Source organism: Anomaloglossus baeobatrachus, chromosome 4 (assembly GCF_048569485.1).
Source record: "Anomaloglossus baeobatrachus isolate aAnoBae1 chromosome 4, aAnoBae1.hap1, whole genome shotgun sequence".
NCBI lineage: Eukaryota > Metazoa > Chordata > Amphibia > Anura > Aromobatidae > Anomaloglossus > Anomaloglossus baeobatrachus.
Genome location: NC_134356.1, coordinates 702,770,821 through 702,796,020, shown reverse-complemented (window position 1 = coordinate 702,796,020; position 25,200 = coordinate 702,770,821). Strand labels below are relative to the sequence as shown.

Genomic DNA, 25,200 nt, shown 5'->3' with positions numbered 1-25,200 from the left:
GACAGCCCTCCCCTACGGGGAGGCAACTGCCGCCTGCAGGACTCTTCTACCTAGGCTGGCGTCCGCCGAAGCATAGGTATGCACCTGATAATGTTTGGTGAAAGTGTGCAGACTCGACCAGGTAGCTGCCTGGCACACCTGTTGAGCCGTAGCCTGGTGTCGTAATGCCCAGGATGCACCCACGGCTCTGGTAGAATGGGCCTTCAGCCCTGATGGAACCGGAAGCCCAGCAGAACGGTAGGCTTCAAGAATTGGTTCTTTGATCCATCGAGCCAGGGTGGCTTTAGAAGCCTGCGACCCTTTGCGCTTACCAGCGACAAGGACAAAGAGTGCATCCGAACGGCGCAAGGGCGCCGTGCGGGAAATGTAGATTCTGAGTGCTCTCACCAGATCCAACAAATGTAAATCCTTCTCATACCGATGAACTGCATGAGGACAAAACGAAGGCAAAGAGATATCCTGATTAAGATGAAAAGAGGATACCACCTTCGGGAGAAACTCCTGAATAGGACGTAGCACAACCTTGTCCTGGTGGAAGACCAGGAAGGGAGCCTTGGATGATAGTGCTGCCAGCTCAGACACTCTCCGAAGAGATGTGATCGCTACCAGAAAAGCCACTTTCTGTGATAGTCTAGAAAGTGAAACCTCCTTCAGAGGCTCGAAGGGCGGCTTCTGGAGGGCAACTAGTACCCTGTTCAGATCCCATGGATCTAACGGCCGCTTGTACGGGGGTACGATATGGCAAACCCCCTGTAGGAACGTGCGCACCTTAGGAAGGCGTGCCAAACGCCTCTGAAAAAAGACGGATAGCGCCGAGACCTGACCTTTAAGGGAGCCGAGCGACAAACCTTTTTCTAACCCAGATTGCAGGAAAGAAAGAAAGGTAGGCAATGCAAATGGCCAGGGAGACACTCCCTGAGCAGAGCACCAGGATAAAAATATCCTCCACGTTCTGTGGTAGATCTTAGCGGACGTGGGCTTCCTAGCCTGTCTCATGGTGGCAACGACCCCTTGGGATAATCCTGAAGACGCTAGGATCCAGGACTCAATGGCCACACAGTCAGGTTCAGGGCCGCAGAATTCCGATGGAAAAACGGCCCTTGGGACAGTAAGTCTGGTCGGTGTGGGAGTGCCCACGGTTGGCCGACCGTGAGCTGCCACAGATCCGGATACCACGCCCTCCTCGGCCAGTCTGGGGCGACAAGTATGACGCGGCTGCAATCGGATCTGATCTTGCGTAGCACTCTGGGCAAGAGTGCCAGAGGTGGAAACACATAAGGGAGCCGGAACTGCGACCAATCTTGCACTAGGGCGTCTGCCGCCAGCGCTCTTTGATCGCGAGACCGTGCCATGAAGGTTGGGACCTTGTTGTTGTGCCGTGACGCCATTAGGTCGACGTCCGGCACCCCCCAGCGGCGACAGATTTCCTGAAACACGTCTGGGTGAAGGGACCATTCCCCTGCGTCCATGCCCTGGCGACTGAGGAAGTCTGCTTCCCAGTTTTCTACGCCGGGGATGTGAACCGCGGATATGGTGGAGACTGTGGCTTCCACCCACATCAGAATCCGCCGGACTTCCTGGAAGGCTTGCCGACTGCGTGTCCCCCCTTGGTGGTTGATGTATGCCACCGCTGTGGAGTTGTCCGACTGAATTCGGATCTGCCTTCCTTCCAGCCACTGCTGGAAGGCTAGTAGGGCAAGATACACTGCTCTGATTTCCAGAACATTGATCTGAAGGGTGGACTCCTGCTGAGACCACGTACCCTGAGCCCTGTGGTGGAGAAAGACTGCTCCCCACCCTGACAGACTCGCATCTGTCGTGACCACCGCCCAAGACGGTGGTAGGAAGGATCTTCCCTGTGATAATGAGGTGGGAAGAAGCCACCACTGCAGAGAGTCTTTGGCCGTCTGGGAAAGGGAGACTTTCCTGTCCAGGGATGTTGACTTCCCGTCCCATTGGCGGAGAATGTCCCATTGAAGTGGACGCAAATGAAACTGCGCAAACGGAACCGCCTCTATTGCCGCCACCATCTTCCCGAGGAAGTGCATGAGGCGTCTTAAGGAGTGCGGCTGACTTTGAAGGAGAGCCTGCACCCCAGTCTGTAGAGACCGCTGCTTGTCCAGCGGAAGCTTCACTATCGCTGAGAGAGTATGAAACTCCATGCCAAGATACGTTAGTGATTGGGTCGGTGACAGATTTGACTTTGGGAAGTTGATGATCCACCCAAACGCCTGGAGAGTCTCCAGTGCAACATTCAGGCTGAGTTGGCATGCCTCTTGAGAGGGTGCCTTGACCAGTAGATCGTCCAAGTAAGGGATCACAGAGTGTCCGTGAGAGTGCAAGACTGCTACCACTGCCGCCATGATCTTGGTGAACACCCGAGGGGCTGTCGCCAGACCAAATGGCAGAGCTACGAACTGAAGATGGTCGTCTCCTATCACGAAGCGTAGAAAGCATTGGTGCTCTGTAGCAATCGGCACGTGGAGATAAGCATCTTTGATGTCTATTGATGCTAGGAAATCTCCTTGAGACATTGAGGCAATGACTGAGCGGAGGGATTCCATCCGGAACCGCCTGGCGTTCACATGCTTGTTGAGCAGTTTTAGGTCCAGAACAGGACGGAAGGAGCCGTCCTTTTTTGGAACCACAAAGAGATTGGAGTAAAATCCTCGCCCCCGTTCGTGAGGGGGGACAGGGATCACGACTCCTTCTGCTCTTAGAGAGTCCACCGCCTGCAGCAGGGCATCTGCTCGGTTGGGGTGTGGGGAGGTTCTGAAGAACCGAAGTGGAGGCCGAGAACTGAACTCGATTCTGTACCCGCGAGACAGAATGTCTGTTACCCACCGGTCTTTGACCTGTGACAGCCAAATGTCGCAAAAGCGGGAGAGCCTGCCACCGACTGAGGATGCGGAGGGAGGAGGCCGAAAGTCATGAGGTAGCCGCTTTGGAAGCGGTTCCTCCATTTGTTTTCCTGGGGCGTGAGTGAGCCCGCCAGGAATCTGAGCTCCCTTGTTCTTTCTGAGTCCTTTTGGACGAGGAGAATTGGGCCTTGCCCAAGCCTCGAAAGGACCGAAACCTCGACTGCCACTTTTTCTGTTGAGGTTTACTTGCTCTGGGCTGTGGTAAGGAAGAGTCCTTACCCTTGGACTGTTTTATGATTTCAGCCAATGGCTCACCAAACAGTCTGTCTCTAGATAATGGCAAGCTGGTTAAGCATTTTTTGGAACCAGCATCTGCTTTCCAGTCCTTTAACCACAAGGCTCTGCGCAAAACCACAGAATTGGCGGACGCCATAGCGGTACGGCTCGTAGATTCTAGGACAGCATTGATAGCATAGGTCGCAAACGCAGACATTTGCGAAGTTAGGGACGCCATTTGCGGCACTGCTGGATGTATGAAAGCATCCACCTGTGCTAAACCAGCTGAAATAGCTTGGAGTGCCCACACGGCCGCGAATGCTGGAGCAAACGACGCGCCGATAGATTCATAGACAGATTTCAACCAAAGGTCCATCTGTCTGTCGTTGGCATCTTTAAGTGAAGCGCCATCCTCTACTGCGACTATGGATCTAGCCGCAAGCTTGGAAATTGGGGGATCCACCTTTGGACACTGGGTCCAGCGTTTGGCCACCTCAGAGGGAAAAGGATAACGGGTATCCTTAGAACGTTTAGAGAAACGCTTGTCTGGATGAGCGTCGTGTTTCTGGATCGATTCTCTGAAGTCAGAGTGGTCCAAAAAAGCACTTAATTTACGCTTGGGATATAGGAAATGGAACTTCTCCTGCTGTGCAGCTGCCTCCTCTGCAGAAGGGGCTGGGGGAGAAATATCCAACAGCCTATTAATTGCCGATATAAGGTCATTAACCATGGCGTCACCATCAGGGGCATCCAGATTGAGAGGGGCTTCAGGATTAGAATCCTGGTCACCGTCCTCAGTCTCATCACAGAGAGACTCTTGTCGCTGCGACCCTGAACAGTGTGAAGACGTGGAGGGTCTTTCCCAGCGAGCTCGCTTAGGCTGCCTGGGACTGTCATCTGAGTCAGAGACTTCAGCCTGTGATGCTTGAGACCCCCCTGAAGTACGGATTAGTTCCAACTGAGGGGGACCGGAGAGCATAGACACAGCAGTGTCCATGGTCTGAGCAACTGGCCTGGCCTGCAAGGTCTCCAGGATTTTTGCCATAGTCACAGACATTTTATCAGCAAAAACTGCAAAGTCTGTCCCCGTCACCGGGGCAGGGTTCACAGGCGCCTCTGCCTGGGCTACCACCACAATAGGCTCTGGCTGACGAAGTGCCACTGGGACTGAACATTGCACACAATGAGAGTCGTTGGAGCCTGCTGGTAGATCAGCCCCACATGCTGTACAAGCAGTGTATACAGCCCGTGCCTTGGCACCCTTGCGTTTTGCGGATGACATGTTGCTGCCTCCTCAGAGCAGTACAGGGTGTACAGCCAAGAAGCGACCGTACAGTGCAGTATATAAATATATCTAGACACAGCCAAGAAGCGACCTTACAGTGCACTATATAAATATATATATATATATGGTACCAAGAAAAAAGTACACTAATATAACACTGAGGCACTAGAGGGGCCAGCACTACTGTGCTGCTTACCGCCCGCTTAGGAGCGGTGTGTGGACGCCAGAAATCCCTCTAGTCTGGGTCTCCCAGAGCCTGCTGCCTTTCCCCAGCCAGACCGCATGTGTAATGGCTGCCGGCGTCCTTGTGGAGAGGGGGGGCGGGCCCTGGGCGTACACCGACGAAGAGCGGGAAGTCTGCTTCCCCCTGTGCCTAGTGAGAGGGCTGGAGCATGTAAATAAAGCTCCAGCCCTCGGCGCTGTTAATTGAGCAGCGTCTCTCCCCTACCCTGATTGACAGGGTGGGGGCGGGAACGAAGCGGCACTAGGCCGCAGAAGCCGGGGGCTAAAGTTAGAAGCGCCGCCGCCGTAAAAGCGCGGTCGGCGCAAAGTCCCCGGCGCACTACAAGTCGCAGCTGCGCCGCCGCTCCAGGAGCGGTCGGCGCAGTAGTTCCCAACATGAAACGTCACTCAGCAAGCTGCAGTGACCTAACCCCGGCGCACAGCGCTACTGTCCCCGGCGCACTATAACGCTCAGCAAGCCTGAGAATGTCCGTGCCTGCCGGGGACACAGAGTACCTGAAAGTTGCAGGGCCTTGTCCCTGAACGGCACTCCCGCTCCAAATCCAGCAGGTTCTATGGGTCTGTGGATGGAGCCCGGCCCCAGGGCTTGGAGGCCGGTAAGATCCCACTTCCACAGAGCCCTCCAGGGGATGTGGAAGGAAAACAGCATGTGGGCTCCAGCCTCTGTACCAGCAATAGGTACCTCAACCTTACAAGCACCACCGCGGGTGAGAAGGGAGCATGCTGGGGGCCCCATATGGGCCCTCTTTTCTTCCATCCGATATAGCCAGCAGCTACTGCTGACTACAAACAGTGGAGCTATGCGTGGATGTCTGACCTCCTTCGCACAAAGCAGAAAACTGGTGAGCCAGTGATCCCACTGGGGGTGTATAGCCAGAAGGGGAGGGGCCTTACACTTTTTAGTGTAATTGCTTTGTGTGGCCTCCGGAGGCAGTGCTATACACCCAATCGTCTGGGTCTCCCAATAGAGCGACGAAGAAAACACTCTCTCTGTGTAGGTACCAACTAAGAATGACTGTTTCCATTCGTAAGTAACCTGATATTAAGCTTCACTACTAACGTTACACAATCAGCAATTTTAACGCTCTATTTGTGACAAAAATGTAAATCAATCTTGTATTCTGAACTATACCTAGCGTTTAACCTGCTCACGAATGCGCTATACAACTAATGGGAGCAATGTCTCTAAGTGATGTGACCTGATAGCCCATTACAACAGAAAGTATGCTAAGGGTTAATGACCGCTACATCGCGCATGCGCTAATGATTACTAAGTGTCCGACAGACACTATTAACATTATATGATGTCAAAACCTAAACATCGCACTAACAGCTGGTGTATCGTCATATTAGCGGTAACCTGCACAGATTACCTTCAGAATTTGAAATATATTGTTGCTGAAATTACTTGCGCATGCGCTGTGTACATAATAGGACGGCTCTAGCTGAGTCACATGACTCAGCCAAGATGGTGGCCGCCATCACACTGACTTCCATGACGCTGTGCCTCCTAAAGCTGCTTTTTGGTAAGCAATTTCCTAATTAACTGTTATGATTTAAAGACACACCTTTAGCCTCTGTATCACTGATCTTCTCCCCTGAGGAAGCCACTACTACGGTGGCGATACGCGTGGGGTAACCACGCCGGAACCCGTCCTCCCTGCATTCTAGTCCCACATTGTCCCATGTGGTTAGGTAGTGAGTATAGGTCTGACAAGCCGCAATTAGGGTTTCGTTGTGCCATACATGTTGTCCATTGCTTTACCCAGGCCAGGTGTGCGTATCACTACTTTCCTCTGTAAACACCTATGTGGATAGCCACAAACCTTTTATCTGCTGTGATACCCTATTATTATCCAGTGATTTTGGGTTATCACGGCACTGTATGTTTGATTTTGGCTTCATAGTCTAGCCATTTTCTGGGTGAACTGTCTAATCCACTGTATGCATACATGGTGTTCTATGGACTCCATATTTCCTGATACACAGCAACCGATATAAACCACAAACCCTAAAATCTGGATGTCAGTTATTAATGGTTTTGCATAGCACCTTTTTCTACCTTTTACCATAGATTTGCACTTTTGTCGTTTTCATCTCCTACAAGAACCGTATCTACCTCATCACTAAACTGTGGGTTTTTCTATACTGTGACTGTCTGTATACTAACCCTGCCTGTTATATTGGGAATATATGGATTAGGCTACGGGATTAGCAGAGCGACCGTAACACTTGATCTGTATTATTCTCTGGATGATCAGGGGAGAGGTTAAATTAACTCTGTTATATGTCCTCATTTTTGATTACCAAAAATTCCAGAGGCTTCTGGTTGGTGGAGAGTTTTTGCCCTTTTGGTTTTTTAAATGTTTTTAATGACACTAAGTGTGTGTTGTACACTTCTATATGTCTGAATACTGTAATGTGTTTTTTGCCCTTGTAATAAAGCTTCTATTTTTCTTATACAGCCTTTGTTGGTGACCCCCATTAGATATACTCTTTTCTCTTCTTGATTTATACGCTTCGTTGTAGTGTTGCGACTGGAACCAGGCATTTGCCCATTCATAGCAGATGAAGCCGCATGCTATACCGAGGATGCGGCGCCACTCTGGTATCAGAAAACATGCTATAACAGCATATACAGCTTGCGAGGTCCATCTTGCCAGGTGCAGGTTTGGGAGTTTCTTCCAACTGATTCGAGGCCAACGTGATGTTTTGTACTGACGATATGCCCGACATAGTTCATATAAGAACTTGAAAGCATCTCGCCATCCAGGATTTTCGCCATCCAGGATTCTCGCCATCCAGGATTCTCGCCATCCAGGATTCTCGCCTGTGTTGACATCATCTGTTGCAACTTGGTGGTAATCAATCTGAAGTGAGGCATAGTTTTCTGTTAATTTGTCAATGAAGAAATAATTGAGTTCTGGTTTCTTCGTTGACTCTGGAATAAGGGAATTCATGACGTGCTTCAGTAGGAGGTCGAGTACATGGTGGTGACTGCCAATGTATTGTGGCTTCTGAAAGCCCTTTCTCAAGACATCGTCCTGTATCAGCGTTACAATCCCGTTCACACGACCAGTATTTACTGCTGCCGTTTCGCAGATTATCATGCCAATATTTTCCCAAGCGTCGTATTCATCAATTAGCTGATGTAGTTCCTTGTGAAGAGCCGCGGCAGAACCAGTCTCACATTTCAGAATACCGAGCTTAGTTTCGGTTGTGGTATTTTTCAGCAGAACTACTTGATACTCTTCCCCTTGGATTCTTTTACCATCGAAGTGGAGACAATAGGGATCTTTGCTTTGAAGTTTTTCAAAAATGTTGGCTTTCATTTTCTGTCCTTCTGAGATTATTCGTCTCCCGACACCCGACTGACTTGGAACCGGTACATCATGACCTTGTTCAGCAATGGTTGCAAGCACTTTATCTGCTTTATGTGTAGACATGTTGTTTTTCAGTACCAGTAAACTCGCTGTTGTAGTGTTTGCTCTTTTGTATTTCGGTGTGCGTTCAGGAGAAGATGACGCGGAAGAAGAGGTCGGCTTTGGAGTCTCGGGTAAAGCGTGAGCGTCGAATAACCAACCTTGCCTCCACCCTCAACTTGCCTCAGGTAGAGCTCTTTATCCTCCGAGTTTTTCCATTCTCCATTAACGTTGGTGACATCAAATGTTGCAGTGAATTTATCAGAAGGTTTCTTTTTGTTTTTGTCCATTTAGATCAGACGATTGAGTTTCTTTCTGATGAGTGCACTGGATAAAAGTGGGAAGTCTCGAGTTTCCCTCCAGAGCAATTCTATATCCATTATCATATTGTTTATTCCATCCAGTCGCCGTTTCTCGCTGTTGAACAGAAAACTAAAAAGTTTCCAAGAATTTGGCAGTTCGTTGGCATCCGCGTGAGATTGGAGAGCTTTTCAACATATGGAATACTAGGATTCAAAAAAATCGTTTTTTTTTTAAATTTTGAAATGAAAAAGAGGGGGAACTTTTTTGAATATTTTACAAATTTGATGATACTAATGTCATTTGAATGTAATTGTTCCTCGAATGTAAGGGGTTTCATTTTCGTTTTGCAAAATTTTTAAAATAGTCATCACACTAATATACATATAACCCTAAAGCCACGATACACTAAGATATAGGCTATGTGCCCACGTTGCGTGTTTTCATGCAGTTACGCTGTGACCTGCACTGCAGCGTAACTGCATGCGTCCTGCGTCCCCTGCACAGTCTATGGAGATTGTGCAGGACATAGCATATTAGAACGCAGCGATTCGGCTGCTGCCTGAATCGCTGCGTTCTAAGAAGTGACATCACTTCTTCCGTGCGGTTTGCATGCTGTCTATAGGGAGAGGCAGCATGCAGAGCACACGTTCTCTGCAGGCACCATGCGCTTCAGAACGGAGCTCTGAAGCGCACCGTTTAGCTGCGGTGCAGAGCACATACGTGGGCACATAGCCATAGTCAGTTAATTTTGTGTGACATGCTGATACCAGACCCCTACCCCCCTATTCCACTCTCCCTATATTGGAATAGTGACTTTGGAGAACGTTGTTATAATATACAGATGCTCACTAACCTATAGAAATTTTTGTTTTCTGGATTAAAAATAGTTCTTTATTAGTCTAGCACAGATATTTTGTACCTCCTGATCTGTAACTTGCTCGTTACCACGGTTACCGACCTCTGTCAATCATGTTTCTATGTTTTGTGTAAAAACTTTGTAACATGTCTTAATGTTACTGATATAGTCTTGATCTCTTGTAGTAAAATTCTGTGAACGCGGCCGTGGGCCGGAACGTCAGAGAAAGTTCCGTCATAATAAGTTCACTTCCTTTGCTTGGCTTTTGTTTTTTTAAAAAAAAATAATAAAGATTTTTGTCCAATCATACGCAATTTAGAGTGTGCAGTGTTACTAAATATATTACTAGGGGGTTACCCAACTACTTGCACCTCGCATCTTTTCAGAGTGCACACCTTTTCCCTCATACACCGGAGATGAGGCGTGAGGAGGGTAATGTCCTCCGCTCCTCACACACGGGATAACGCCTGGGCCGTGTACACCGGAGATGAGGCGTGAGGGGGGGGGTAATGTCCTCCGCTCCTCACACACGGGATAACGCCTGGGCCGTGTACACCGGAGATGAGGCGTGAGGGGGGTAATGTCCTCCGCTCCTCACACACAGGACGATGCCTGGGCCGTGTACACCGGAGATGAGGCGTGAGGGGAGGGTAATGTCCTCCGCTCCTCACACACAGGACGATGCCTGGGCCGTGTACACCGGAGATGAGGCGTGAGGAGGGTAATGTCCTCCGCTCCTCACACACGGGACGATGCCTGGGCCGTGTACACCGGAGATGAGGCGTGAGGGGGGGGGTAATGTCCTCCGCTCCTCACACACGGGACGACGCCTGGGCTGTGTACACCGGAGATGAGGCGTGAGGAGGGTAATGTCCTCCGCTCTTCACACACGGGATAACGCCTGGGCCGTGTACACCGGAGATGAGGCGTGAGGGGGGGGTAATGTCCTCCGCTCCTCACACACGGGATAACGCCTGGGCTGTGTACACCGGAGATGAGGCGTGAGGAGGGTAATGTCCTCCGCTCTTCACACACGGGATAACGCCTGGGCCGTGTACACAGGAGATGAGGCGTGAGGGGGGGTAATGTCCTCCGCTCCTCACACACAGGACGATGCCTGGGCCGTGTACACCGGAGATGAGGCGTGAGGGGGGGTAATGTCCTCTGCTCCTCACACACGGGATAACGCCTGGGCCGTGTACACCGGAGATGAGGCATGAGGGGGGTAATGTCCTCCGCTCCTCACACACGGGACGACGCCTGGGCCGTGTACACCGGAGATGAGACGTGAGGAGGGTAATGTCCTCCGCTCCTCACACACGGGATAACGCCTGGGCCGTGTACACCGGAGATGAGACGTGAGGAGGGTAATGTCCTCCGCTCCTCACACACGGGATAACGCCTGGGCCGTGTACACCGGAGATGAGGCGTGAGGGGGGGTAATGTCCTCCGCTCCTCACACACAGGATAACGCCTGGGCCGTGTACACCGGAGATGAGGCGTGAGGGGGGGGTAATGTCCTCCGCTCCTCACACACGGGACGACGCCTGGGCCGTATACACCGGAGATGAGGCGTGAGGGGGGGGTAATGTCCTCCGCTCCTCACACACGGGATGACGCCTGGGCCGTGTACACTGGAGATGAGGCGTGAGGGGAGGGGGGTAATGTCCTCCGGCCCTCACACACGGGATAACGCCTGGGCCGTGTACACCGGAGATGAGGCGTGAGGGGGGGTAATATCCTCCGGCCCTCACACACGGGATAACGCCTGGGCCGTGTACACCGGAGATGAGGCGTGAGGAGGGGGTAATGTCCTCCGCTCCTCACACACGGGACGACGCCTGGGCCGTGTACACCGGAGATGAGGCGTGAGGAGGGGGTAATGTCCTCCGCTCCTCACACACGGGATAACGCCTGGGCCGTGTACACCGGAGATGAGGCGTGAGGGGGGGGTAATGTCCTCCGCTCCTCACACACGGGATAACGCCTGGGCCGTGTACACCGGAGATGAGGCGTGAGGAGGGGGTAATGTCCTCCGCTCCTCACACACGGGACGACGCCTGGGCCGTGTACACCGGAGATGAGGCGTGAGGAGGGTAATGTCCTCCGCTCCTCACACACGGGACGACGCCTGGGCTGTGTACACCAGAGATGAGGCGTGAGGGGGGGGTAATGTCCTCCGCTCCTCACACACGGGATAACGCCTGGGCCGTGTACACCGGAGATGAGGCGTGAGGGGGGTAATGTTCTCCGCTCCTCACACACGGGACGACGCCTGGGCCGTGTACACCGGAGATGAGGCGTGAGGAGGGTAATGTCCTCCGCTCCTCACACACGGGACGACGCCTCGGTCGTGTACACCAGAGATGAGGCGTGAGGAGGGTAATGTCCTCCGCTCCTCACACACAGGACGACGCCTGGGCCGTGTACACCAGAGATGAGGCGTGAGGGGGGGTAATGTCCTCCGCTCCTCACACACAGGACGACGCCTCGGTCACGGCTAATCAGGACACATTATTAGGGGTGATGATTTGGGGCCTAGGACAGATGCCGGTGCCTGTAGTGAGGTGTATCGGTAACAGGTGACGGATAATGGCGACCTGCCGGTGTACGCCGTTACGCAGAGGTGACCGGGGGTATTACACATGAGCACGGCCCCGGACAGGCGGCACCACAAGCCGGTGCACCCTGCACTACACCGCGCCCCCCCTCACGCCGCAGCACGGGCCTGTACACTCCGCACTACACCACGCCCCCTCTCACGCCGCAGCACGGGCCGGTACAATCCCGCCCCCTCTCACGCCGCAGCACGGGCCGGTACACGCCGCAGCACGGGCCGGTACACCGCGCCCCCTCTCACGCCGCAGCACGGGCCGGTACACCGCGCCCCCTCTCACGCCGCAGCACGGGCCGGTACACCGCGCCCCCTCTCACGCCGCAGCACGGGCCGGTACACCGCGCCCCCTCTCACGCCGCAACACGGGCCGGTACACCCCGCACCCTCTCACGCCGCAGCACGGGCCGGTACACCGCAGCACGGGCCGGTACACCGCAGCACGGGCCGGTACACCGCAGCACGGGCCGGTACACCGCAGCACGGGCCGGTACACCGCAGCACGGGCCGGTACACCCCGCCCCCTCTCACGCCGCAGCACGGGCCGGTACACCCCGCCCCCTCTCACGCCGCAGCACGGGCCGGTACACCCCGCCCCCTCTCACGCCGCAGCACGGGCCGGTACACCCCGCCCCCTCTCACGCCGCAGCACGGGCCGGTACACCCCGCCCCTCTCACGCCGCAGCACGGGCCGGTACACCCCGCCCCCTCTCACGCCGCAGCACGGGCCGGTACACCCCGCCCCCTCTCACGCCGCAGCACGGGCCGGTACACCCCGCCCCCTCTCACGCCGCAGCACGGGCCGGTACACCCCGCCCCCTCTCACGCCGCAGCACGGGCCGGTACACAGCGCCCCCTCTCACGCCGCAGCACGGGCCGGTACACAGCGCCCCCTCTCACGCCGCAGCACGGGCCGGTACACCCCGCCCCCTCTCACGCCGCAGCACGGGCCGGTACACCCCGCCCCCTCTCACGCCGCAGCACGGGCCGGTACACCCCGCCCCCTCTCACGCCGCAGCACGGGCCGGTACACCCCGCCCCCTCTCACGCCGCAGCACGGGCCGGTACACCCCGCCCCCTCTCACGCCGCAGCACGGGCCGGTACATCCCGCCCCCTCTCACGCCGCAGCACGGGCCGGTACATCCCGCCCCCTCTCACGCCGCAGCACGGGCCGGTACACCCCGCCCCCTCTCACGCCGCAGCACGGGCCGGTACACCCCGCCCCCTCTCACGCCGCAGCACGGGCCGGTACACCCCGCCCCCTCTCACGCCGCAGCACGGGTCGGTGCACCCCGCCCCCTCTCACGCCGCAGCACGGGCCGGTGCACCCCGCCCCCTCTCACGCCGCAGCACGGGTCGGTACACCCCGCACCCTCTCACGCCGCAGCACGGGCCGGTACAACCCCGCCCCCTCTCACGCCGCAGCACGGGCCGGTACACAGCGCCCCCTCTCACGCCGCAGCACGGGCCGGTACACCCCGCACCCTCTCACGCCGCAGCACGGGTCGGTGCACCCCGCCCCCTCTCACGCCGCAGCACGGGCCGGTGCACCCCGCCCCCTCTCACGCCGCAGCACGGGCCGGTGCACCCCGCCCCCTCTCACACCGCAGCACGGGCCGGTGCACCCGCCCCCTCTCACACCGCAGCACGGGCCGGTACACACCCGCACCCTCTCACGCCGCAGCACGGGCCGGTACACCCCGCCCCCTCTCACGCCGCAGCACGGGCCGGTACACCCCGCACCCTCTCACACCGCAGCACGGGCCGGTACACCCCGCACCCTCTCACACCGCAGCACGGGCCGGTACACCCCGCCCCCTCTCACGCCGCAGCACGGGCCAATACACCCCGCACCCTCTCACGCCGCAGCACGGGCCACGCCGCAGCACGGGCCGGTACACCCCGCAGCACGGGCCGGTACACCCCGCACCCTTTCACGCCGCAGCACGGGCCGGTACACCCCGCACCCTCTCACGCCGCAGCACGGGCCGGTACACCCCGCAGCACGGGCCGGTACACCCCGCACCCTCTCACGCCGCAGCATGGGCCGGTACACCCCGCACCCTTTCACGCCGCAGCACGGGCCACGCCGCAGCACGGGCCGGTACACCCCGCAGCACGGGCCGGTACACCCCGCACCCTTTCACGCCGCAGCACGGGCCGGTACACCCCGCACCCTCTCACGCCGCTGCACGGGCCGGTACACCCCGCACCCTTTCACGCCGCAGCACGGGCCGGTACACCCCGCACCCTCTTATGCCGCAGCACGGGCCGGTACTCCCCGCACCCTCTCACGCCGCAGCACGGGCCCGGTACACCCCCGCACCCTCTCACGCCGCAGCACGGGCCGGTACCCCCCGCAGCACGGGCCGGTACACCCCCGCACCCTCTCACGCCGCAGCACGGGCCAATACACCCCGCCCCCTCTCACGCCGCAGCACGGGCCGGTACACCCCCGCCCCCTCTCAACGCCCGCAGCACGGGCCGGTACAGCCCCGCACACCCTCTCACGCCGCAGCACGGGCCGGTGCACCCCGCCCCCTCTCACGCCGCAGCACGGGCCGGTGCACCCCGCCCCCTCTCACGCCGCAGCACGGGCCGGTGCACCCCGCCCCCTCTCACGCCGCAGCACGGGTCGGTACACCCCGCACCCTCTCACGCCGCAGCACGGGCCGGTACACCCCGCCCCCTCTCACGCCGCAGCACGGGCCGGTACACAGCGCGCCCCCTCTCACGCCGCAGCACGGGCCGGTACACCCCGCACCCTCTCACGCCGCAGCACGGGTCGGTGCACCCCGCCCCCTCTTCACGCCGCAGCACGGGCCCGGTGCACCCCGCCCCCTCTCACGGCCGCAGCACGGGCCGGTGCACCCCAGCCCCTCTCAACGCCGCAGCACGGGCCGGTGCACCCCGCCCCCTCTCACACCCGCAAGCACGGGCCCGGTACACCCCCGCCCCCTCTCACACCGCAGCACGGGCCGGTACACCCCGCCCCCTCTCACGCCGCAGCACGGGCCGGTACACCCCGCACTCCCTCTCACACCGCAGCACGGGCCGGTACAACCCCGCCCCCTCTCACGCCGCAGCACGGGCCGGTACACCCCGCACCCTCTCACACCGCAGCACGGGCCGGTACACCCCGCACCCTCTCACACCGCAGCACGGGCCGGTACACCCCCGCCCCCTCTCACGCCGCAGCACGGGCCAATACACCCCGCACCCTCTCACGCCGCAGCACGGGCCGGTACACACCGCACCCTCTCACGCCGCAGCACGGGCCGGTACACCCCCGCAGCACGGGCCGGTACACCCCGCACCCTCTCACGCCGCAGCACGGGCCGGTACACCCCGCACCCTTTCACGCCGCAGCACGGGCCACGCCGCAGCACGGGCCGGTACACCCCGCAGCACGGGCCGGTACACCCCGCACCCTTTCACGCCGCCAGCACGGGCCGGTACACCCCGCACCCTCTCAACGCCGCAGCACGGGCCGGTACACCCCGCCCCCTCTCACGCCGCAGCACGGGCCGGTACACCCCGCACCCTCTCACGCCGCAGCACGGGCCGGTACACCCCGCCCCCTCTCACGCCGCAGCACGGGCCGGTACACCGCGCACCCTCTCACGCCGCAGCACGGGCCGGTGCACCCCGCCCCCTCTCACGCCGCAGCACGGGCCAGTACACCCCGCACCCTCCTCACGCCGCAGCACGGGCCGGTACACCCCGCACCCTCTCACGCCGCAGCACGGGCCGGTACAACCCCGCCCCCTCTCACGCCGCAGCACGGGCCGGTACACCCCGCCCCCTCTCACGCCGCAGCACGGGGCCGGTACACCCAGCACCCTCTCACGCCGCAGCACGGGCCGGTACAACCCCGCCCCCTCTCACGCCGCAGCACGGGCCGGTACACCGCGCACCCTCTCACGCCGCAGCACGGGCCGGTGCACCCCGCCCCCTCTCACGCCGCAGCACGGGCCAGTACACCCCGCACCCTCTCACGCCGCAGCACGGGCCGGTACACCCCGCACCCTCTCACGCCGCAGCACGGGCCGGTACACCCCGCACCCTCTCACGCCGCAGCACGGGCCGGTACACCCGCGCACCCTCTCACGCCGCAGCACGGGCCGGTACACCCCGCACCCTCTCACGCCGCAGCACGGGCCGGTACACCCAGCACCCTCTCACGCCGCAGCACGGGGCCGGTACATCCCCGCCCCCTCTCACGCCGCAGCACGGGCCGGTACACCGCGCACCCTCTCACGCCGCAGCACGGGCCGGTGCACCCCGCCCCCTCTCACGCCGCAGCACGGGCCAGTACACCCCGCACCCTCTCACGCCGGCAGCACGGGCCGGTACACCCCGCACCCTCTCACGCCGCAGCACGGGCCGGATACACCGCGCACCCTCTCACGCCGCAGCACGGGCCGGTGCACCCCGCACCCCTCTCACGCCGCAGCACGGGCCGGTACACCCCGCCCCCTCTCTCACGCCGCAGCACGGGCCGGTGCACCCCCGCCCCCCTCTCACGGCCGCAGCACGGGCCGGTGCACCCCGCCCCCTCTCACCGCCGCAGCACGGGCCGGTACAACCCCGCACCCTCTCACGCCGCAGCACGGGCCGGTACACCGCGCACCCTCTCACGCCGCAGCACGGGCCGGTACACCGCGCCCCCTCTCACGCCGCAGCACGGGCCGGTACACCCCGCACCCTCTCACGCCGCAGCACGGGCCGGTACACCCCGCACCCTCTCACGCCGCAGCACGGGCCGGTACACCGCGCACCCTCTCACGCCGCAGCACGGGCCGGTGCACCCCCGCCCCCCTCTCACGCCGCAGCACGGGCCAGTACACCCCGCACCCTCTCACGCCGCAGCACGGGCCGGTACACCCCGCACCCTCTCACGCCGCAGCACGGGCCGGTACACCCGCGCACCCTCTCACGCCGCAGCACGGGCCGGTGCACCCCGCACCCTCTCACGCCGCAGCACGGGCCGGTACACCCCGCCCCCCTCTCACGCCGCAGCACGGGGCCGGTGCACCCCGCCCCCTCTCACGCCGCAGCACGGGCCGGTGCACCCCGCCCCCTCTCACGCCGCAGCACGGGCCGGTACAACCCGCACCCTCTCACGCCGCAGCACGGGCCGGTACACCGCGCACCCTCTCACGCCGCAGCACGGGCCGGTACACCGCGCCCCCTCTCACGCCGCAGCACGGGCCGGTACACCCCGCACCCTCTCACGCCGCAGCACGGGCCGGTACACCCCGCACCCTCTCACGCCGCAGCACGGGCCGGTACACCGCGCACCCCTCTCACGCCGCAGCACGGGCCGGTACACTCCGCACACTCTCACGCCGCAGCACGGGCCGGTGCACCCCGCCCCCTCTCACGCCGCAGCACGGGCCGGTACACCCAGCACCCTCTCACGCCGCAGCACGGGCCGGTACACCCAGCACCTCCTCTCACGCCGCAGCACGGGCCGGTACACAGCGCCCCCTCTCACGCCGCAGCACGGGCCGGTACACAGCGCCCCCTCTCACGCCGCAGCACGGGCCGGTACACAGCGCCCCACTCTCACGCCGCAGCACGGGCCGGTACACCAGCGCCCCCTCTCCACGCCGCAGCACGGGCCGGTACACCCCGCCCCCTCTCACGCCGCAGCACGGGCCGGTACACCCCGCCCCCTCTCACGCCGCAGCACGGGCCGGTACCCCGCAGCACGGGCCGGTACACCCCGCCCCCTCTCACGCCGCAGCACGGGCCGGTACACCCCGCCCCCTCTCACGCCGCAGCACGGGCCGGTACCACAGCCGCACCCTCTCACGCCGCAGCACGGGCCGGTACACCCCGCCCCTCTCACGCCGCAGCACGGGCCGGTACACACCCCGCACCCTCTCACGCCGCAGCACGGGCCGGTACACCCCGCCCCCTCTCACGCCGCAGCACGGGCCGGTACCACCCCGCCCCCCTCTCACGCCGCAGCACGGGCCGGTACACCGCGCACCCCTCTCACGCCGCAGCACGGGCCGGTACACCCCGCACCCTCTCACGCCGCAGCACGGGCCGGTACACAGCGCACCCTCTCACGCCGCAGCACGGGCCGGTACAACCCCGCCCCCTCTCACGCCGCAGCACGGGCCGGTACACCCCGCACCCTCTCACGCCGCAGCACGGGCCGGTACACCCCCGCCCCCTCTCACGCCGCAGCACGGGCCGGTACACCCCGCCCCCTCTCACGCCGCAGCACGGGCCGTACACCGCGCACCTCTCACGCCGCAGCACGGGCCGGTACACCCCGCACCCTCTCACGCCGCAGCACGGCCGGTACACCCCGCACCCTCTCACGCCGCAGCCACGGGTCGGTGCACCCCGCCCCCCTCTCACGCCGCAGCACGGGCCGGTACCCCGCAGCACGGGCCGGTGCACCCCGCCCCCTCTCACGCAGGACATTGCTGACGGCACGGAAAACTGCGAAACCAGACACAATATCGCTTCCTGGACGGACACATGGGCGTGCCTCCATCGGAGCCGCTGTATCCAATCGGATGCGAGTCTCGTAAGCGTGAGGGACGTGTAAACCAATAAGGCGACACGCTACGCAGATCGACAGCAAAGTGACCCAATCAGTGACCGGACTACTTGGCGGGTTTGTCGCCGTAGCAGCTGGTCACGTGTCGATTTTAACCAATGATGGGTGGCTTGAGGGAGTGGGGTGGGGCGATGAAGGAGATAGGAGTAATAAGGATTCGTCACACGGCAGGGCGGAGCTTATTGTCCTGGTAACCAATAGTTCTTCGAGCCGGCTCGCCTATGGGCGGCAGACGTTTTCTACAACCAATCAGCGTGAAGCCGGCTGGCTCCACCTCGTGAAAGTCTAAGCCAATCGCAGCGTGGCTAGGCGGGGACAGGGGAGAACTATATAAAAGGCGCTCGCCGGCTTCTAGAAAGCTTCCGTACTGAAGAATGTCTGCGAGCTACGACAACCGGTGAGTAATGCGCGCGGGCCCGCGCCTCGCCTCCCCCGGCCCCGCCGCGCTTGCGGACCCTCTGCTGCCTGCCCCGTCCCTGCGTGTGACCGCTCCTCCGCCCGCTGCTGCCGCCGCCGCGTCAGCTGTGCCCGGAGCCCCGGGATCTGCCGCCGTCCTGTCACCCCCGGGGAGTCACTGCGCGCGCGCGCGCACGGACCGTCCGCCGCCGGGGAGCGCGCCTGCTGCCCGGAGTCACCGCGGCCTCCGCCTGTCTGCACGTGGCCGCGTCCGCAGGAGAAGGCGGGGGGAGGGGAGACGACAAGATGGCGGCCGCTCCCAGGGAGAAGAGCTTCCCTCTAAGATGGCGGCCACTTCCGGTGCTGCACGTGGCCCCGAGGAGGGAGCGGGGGGGAGGAGGGGGGCCGCAGGGAACGGGAGCACGTGACCGAGGCCGGAAACTGCGGGGCCCATATAGAATATACCGGCAGTGTATATATAATGTCCCCGCTCAGTATATACTGTACATGAGGTATAATACCGGGCAGTATATACTGTGCATGAGGTATAATACCGGGCAGTATATACTGTATATATGAGGTAGAATACCGGGCAGTATATACTGTGCATGAGGTATAATACCGGGCAGTATATACTGTACATGTGAGGTATAATACCGGGCAGTATATACTGTGCATGTGAGGTATAATACCGGGCAGTATATACTGTGCATGAGGTATAATACCGGGCAGTATATACTGTACATGTGAGGTATAATACCGGGCAGTATATACTGTACATGTGAGGTATAATACCGGGCAGTATATACTGTGCATGAGGTATAATACCGGGCAGTATATACTGTGCATGAGGTATAATACCGGGCAGTATATACTGTGCATGAGGTATAATACCGGGCAGTATATACTGTGCATGAGGTATAATACCGGGCAGTATATACTGTGCATGAGGTATAATACCGGGCAGTATATACTGTACATGTGAGGTATAATACCGGGCAGTATATACTGTGCATGAGGTATAATACCGGGCAGTATATACTGTGCATGAGGTATAATACCGGGCAGTATATACTGTGCATGAGGTATAATACCGGGCAGTATATACTGTGCATGAGGTATAATACCGAGCAGTATATACTGTGCATGAGGTATAATACCGGGCAGTATATACTGTGCATGAGGTATAATACCGGGCAGTATATACTGTACATGTGAGGTATAATACCGGGCAGTATATACTGTACATGTGAGGTAGAATACCGGGCAGTATATACTGTATATATGAGGTATAATACCGGGCAGTATATAATGTCCCCGCTCAGTATATTACTGTACATGTGAGGTAGAATACCGGGCAGTATATACTGTATATATGAGGTAGAATACCGGGCAGTATATAATGTCCCCGCTCAGTATATACTGTACATGAGGTATAATACCGGGCAGTATATATAATGTCCCCGCTCAGTATATACTGTACATGAGGTATAATACCGGGGCAGTGTATATATAATGTCCCCGCTCAGTATATACTGTACATGTGAGGTATAATACCGGGCAGTATATATAATGTCCCCGCTCAGTATATACTGTACATGAGGTATAATACCGGGCAGTATATAATGTCCCCGCTCAGTATATACTGTACATGAGGTATAATACCGGGCAGTATATATAATGTCCCCCGCTCAGTATATACTTTACATGAGGTATAATACCGGGCAGTATATATAATGTCCCCGCTCAGTATATACTGTACATGAGGTATAATACCGGGCAGTATATATAATGTCCCCGCTCAGTATATACTGTACATGAGGTATAATACCGGGCAGTATATATAATGTCCCCCGCTCAGTATATACTGTACATGAGGTATAATACCGGGCAGTATATAATGTCCCCGCTCAGTATATACTGTACATGAGGTATAATACCGGGCAGTATATATAATGTCCCCGCTCAGTATATACTGTACATGAGGTATAATACCGGGCAGTATATAATGTCCCCGCTCAGTATATACTGTACATGAGGTATAATACCGGGCAGTATATATAATGTCCCCGCTCAGTATATACTGTACAGGAGGTATAATACCGGGCAGTGTATATATAATGTCCCTACTCAGTATATACTGTACATGAGGTATAATACCGGGCAGTATATAATGTCCCCGCTCAGTATATACTGTACATGTGAGGTATAATACCGGGCAGTATATACTGTATATATGAGGTAGAATACCGGGCAGTATATATATATGTCCCCGCTCAGTATATACTGTACATGTGAGGTATAATACCGGGCAGTATATATATGTCCCCGCTCAGTATATACTGTATATATGAGGTAGAATACCGGGCAGTATATATATGTCCCCGCTCAGTATATACTGTACATGTGAGGTATAATACCGGCAGTATATACTGTACATGTGAGGTAGAATACCGGGCAGTATATACTGTACATGTGAGGTATAATACCGGGCAGTATATACTGTATATATGAGGTAGAATACCGGGCAGTATATATAATGTCCCCGCTCAGTATATACTGTACATGTGAGGTAGAATACCGGGCAGTATATACTGTACATGTGAGGTAGAATACCGGGCAGTATATACTGTACATGTGAGGTATAATACCGGGCAGTATATACTGTATATATGAGGTAGAATACCGGGCAGTATATATAATGTCCCCGCTCAGTATATACTGTACATGTGAGGTATAATACCGGGGCAGTATATACTGTATATATGAGGTATAATACCGGGCAGTATATAATGTCCCCGCTCAGTATATACTGTACATGAGGTATAATACCGGGCAGTATATATATATGTCCCCGCTCAGTATATACTGTACAGGAGGTATAATACCGGGCAGTGTATATATAATGTCCCCGCTCAGTATATACTGTACATGGAGGTATAATACCGGGCAGTGTATATATAATGTCCCCGCTCAGTATATACTGTACATGTGAGGTATAATACCGGGCAGTATATAATGTCCCCGCTCAGTATATACTGTACATGAGGTAGAATACCGGGCAGTATATAATGTCCCCCGCTCAGTATATACTGTACATGTGAGGTATAATACCGGGCAGTATATACTGTACATGTGAGGTATAATACCGGGCAGTATATACTGTATATATGAGTAGAATACCGGGCAGTATATACTGTACATGTGAGGTAGAATACCGGGCAGTATATACTGTATATATGAGGTAGAATACCGGGCAGTATATATATGTCCCCGCTCAGTATATACTGTACATGTGAGGTATAATACCGGGCAGTATATACTGTACATGTGAGGTAGAATACCGGGCAGTATATACTGTACATGTGAGGTATAATACCGGGCAGTATATACTGTATATATGAGGTAGAATACCGGGCAGTATATATATGTCCCCGCTCAGTATATACTGTACATGTGAGGTATAATACCGGGCAGTATATAATGTCCCTGCTCAGTATATACTGTACATGTGAGGTATAATACCGGGCAGTATATATATAATGTCCCCGCTCAGTATATACTGTACATGTGAGGTATAATACCGGGCAGTGTATATATAATGTCCCTGCTCAGTATATACTGTACATGAGGTATAATACCGGGCAGTATATACATAATGTCCCTGCTCAGTATATACTGTACATGTGAGGTATAATACCGGGCAGTGTATATATAATGTCCCTACTCAGTATATACTGTACATGAGGTATAATACCGGGCAGTATATATATAATGTCCCTGCTCAGTATATACTGTACATGTGAGGTATAATACCGGGCAGTGTATATATAATGTCCCTGCTCAGTATATACTGTACATGAGGTATAATACCGGGCAGTGTATATAATGTCCCTACTCAGTATATACTGTACATGTGAGGTATAATACCGGGCAGTGTATATATAATGTCCCCCGCTCAGTATATACTGTACATGTGAGGTATAATACCGGGCAGTATATATAATGTCCCTACTCAGTATATACTGTACATGAGGTATAATACCGGGCAGTATATATTATAATGTCCCTGCTCAGTATATACTGTACATGTGAGGTATAATACCGGGCAGTGTATATATAATGTCCCTGCTCAGTATATACTGTACATGAGGTATAATACCGGGCAGTATATACATAATGTCCCTGCTCAGTATATACTGTACATGAGGTATAATACCGGGCAGTATATATATAATGTCCCTGCTCAGTATATACTGTACATGAGGTATAATACCGGGCAGTATATACATAATGTCCCCGCTCAGTATATACTGTACATGAGGTATAATACCGGGCAGTGTATAATGTCCCCGCTCAGTATATACTGTACATGTGAGGTATAATACCGGGCAGTATATACTGTATATATGAGGTATAATACCGGGCAGTATATATATAATGTCCCCGCTCAGTATATACTGTACATGTGAGGTATAATACCGGGCAGTATATATATAATGTCCCCGCTCAGTATATACTGTACATGAGGTATAATACCGGGCAGTATATAATGTCCCCGCTCAGTATATACTGTACATGTGAGGTATAATACCGGGCAGTATATACTGTATATATGAGGTATAATACCGGGCAGTATATACTGTATATATGAGGTATAATACCGGGCAGTATATATATAATGTCCCCCGCTCAGTATATACTGTACATGTGAGGTATAATACCGGGCAGTATATATATAATGTCCCCGCTCAGTATATACTGTACATGTGAGGTATAATACCGGGCAGTGTATATATAATGTCCCCGCTCAGTATATACTGTATATATGAGGTATAATACCGGGCAGTATATACTGTATATATGAGGTATAATACCGGGCAGTATATACTGTATATATGAGGTATAATACCGGGCAGTATATACTGTATATATGAGGTATAATACCGGGCAGTATATAATGTCCCCGCTCAGTATATACTGTACATGTGAGGTATAATACCGGGCAGTATATACTGTATATATGAGGTATAATACCGGGCAGTTATATAATGTCCCCGCTCAGTATATACTGTACATGAGGTATAATACCGGGCAGTATATAATGTCCCCGCTCAGTATATACTGTACATGAGGTATAATACCGGGCAGTATATATATATGTCCCCCGCTCAGTATATACTGTACAGGAGGTATAATACCGGGCAGTGTATATATAATGTCCCCGCTCAGTATATACTGTACATGGGAGGTATAATACCGGGCAAGTGTATATATAATGTCCCCGCTCAGTATATACTGTACATGTGAGGTATAATACCGGGCAGTATATAATGTCCCCGCTCAGTATATACTGTACATGAGGTAGAATACCGGGCAGTATATAATGTCCCCGCTCAGTATATACTGTACATGTGAGGTATAATACCGGGCAGTATATACTGTACATGTGAGGTATAATACCGGGCAGTATATACTGTATATATGAGGTAGAATACCGGGCAGTATATACTGTACATGTGAGGTATCATACCGGGCAGTATATACTGTATATATGAGGTAGAATACCGGGCAGTATATATATGTCCCCGCTCAGTATATACTGTACATGTGAGGTATAATACCGGGCAGTATATACTGTATATATGAGGTAGAATACCGGGCAGTATATATATGTCCCCGCTCAGTATATACTGTACATGTGAGGTATAATACCGGGCAGTATATATCCCCTTCCCCCTCCCCCCCCCTGCAGACACTGCCCCTCTGTAGGATATCCCTCCCCCCCTGCAGACACTGCCCCTCCTGTAGGATATCCCTCCCCCCTGCAGACACTGCCCCCCTGTAGGATATCCCTCCCCCCCTGCAGACACTGCCCCCCTGTAGGATATCCCTCCCCCCTGCAGACACTGCCCCTCTGTAGGATATCCCTCCCCCCTGCAGACACTGCCCCTCTGTAGGATATCCCTCCCCCTGCAGACACTGCCCTCTGTAGGATATCCCTCCCCCCTGCAGACACTGCCCCTCTGTAGGATATCCCTCCCCCCTGCAGACACTGCCCCTCTGTAGGATATCCCTCCCCCCTGCAGACACTGCCCCTCTGTAGGATATCCCTCCCCCCTGCAGACACTGCCCCTCTGTAGGATATCCCTCCCCCCTGCAGACACTGCCCCTCTGTAGGATATCCCTCCCCCCTGCAGACACTGCCCCTCTGTAGGATATCCCTCCCCCCTGCAGACACTGCCCCTCTGTAGGATATCCCTCCCCCCTGCAGACACTGCCCCTCTGTAGGATATCCCTCCCCCCTGCAGACACTGCCCTCTCTGTAGGATATCCCTCCCCCCTGCAGACACTGCC

At 56.4% G+C, this 25,200-nt stretch overlaps 1 pseudogene; it reads left to right on the top strand.

Annotated features, from left to right (window-relative positions):
* The window catches only part of LOC142303068 (eukaryotic initiation factor 4A-I-like), a 34,132-nt pseudogene that overhangs the window by 5,856 nt on the left and 3,076 nt on the right, over positions 1-25,200 (top strand).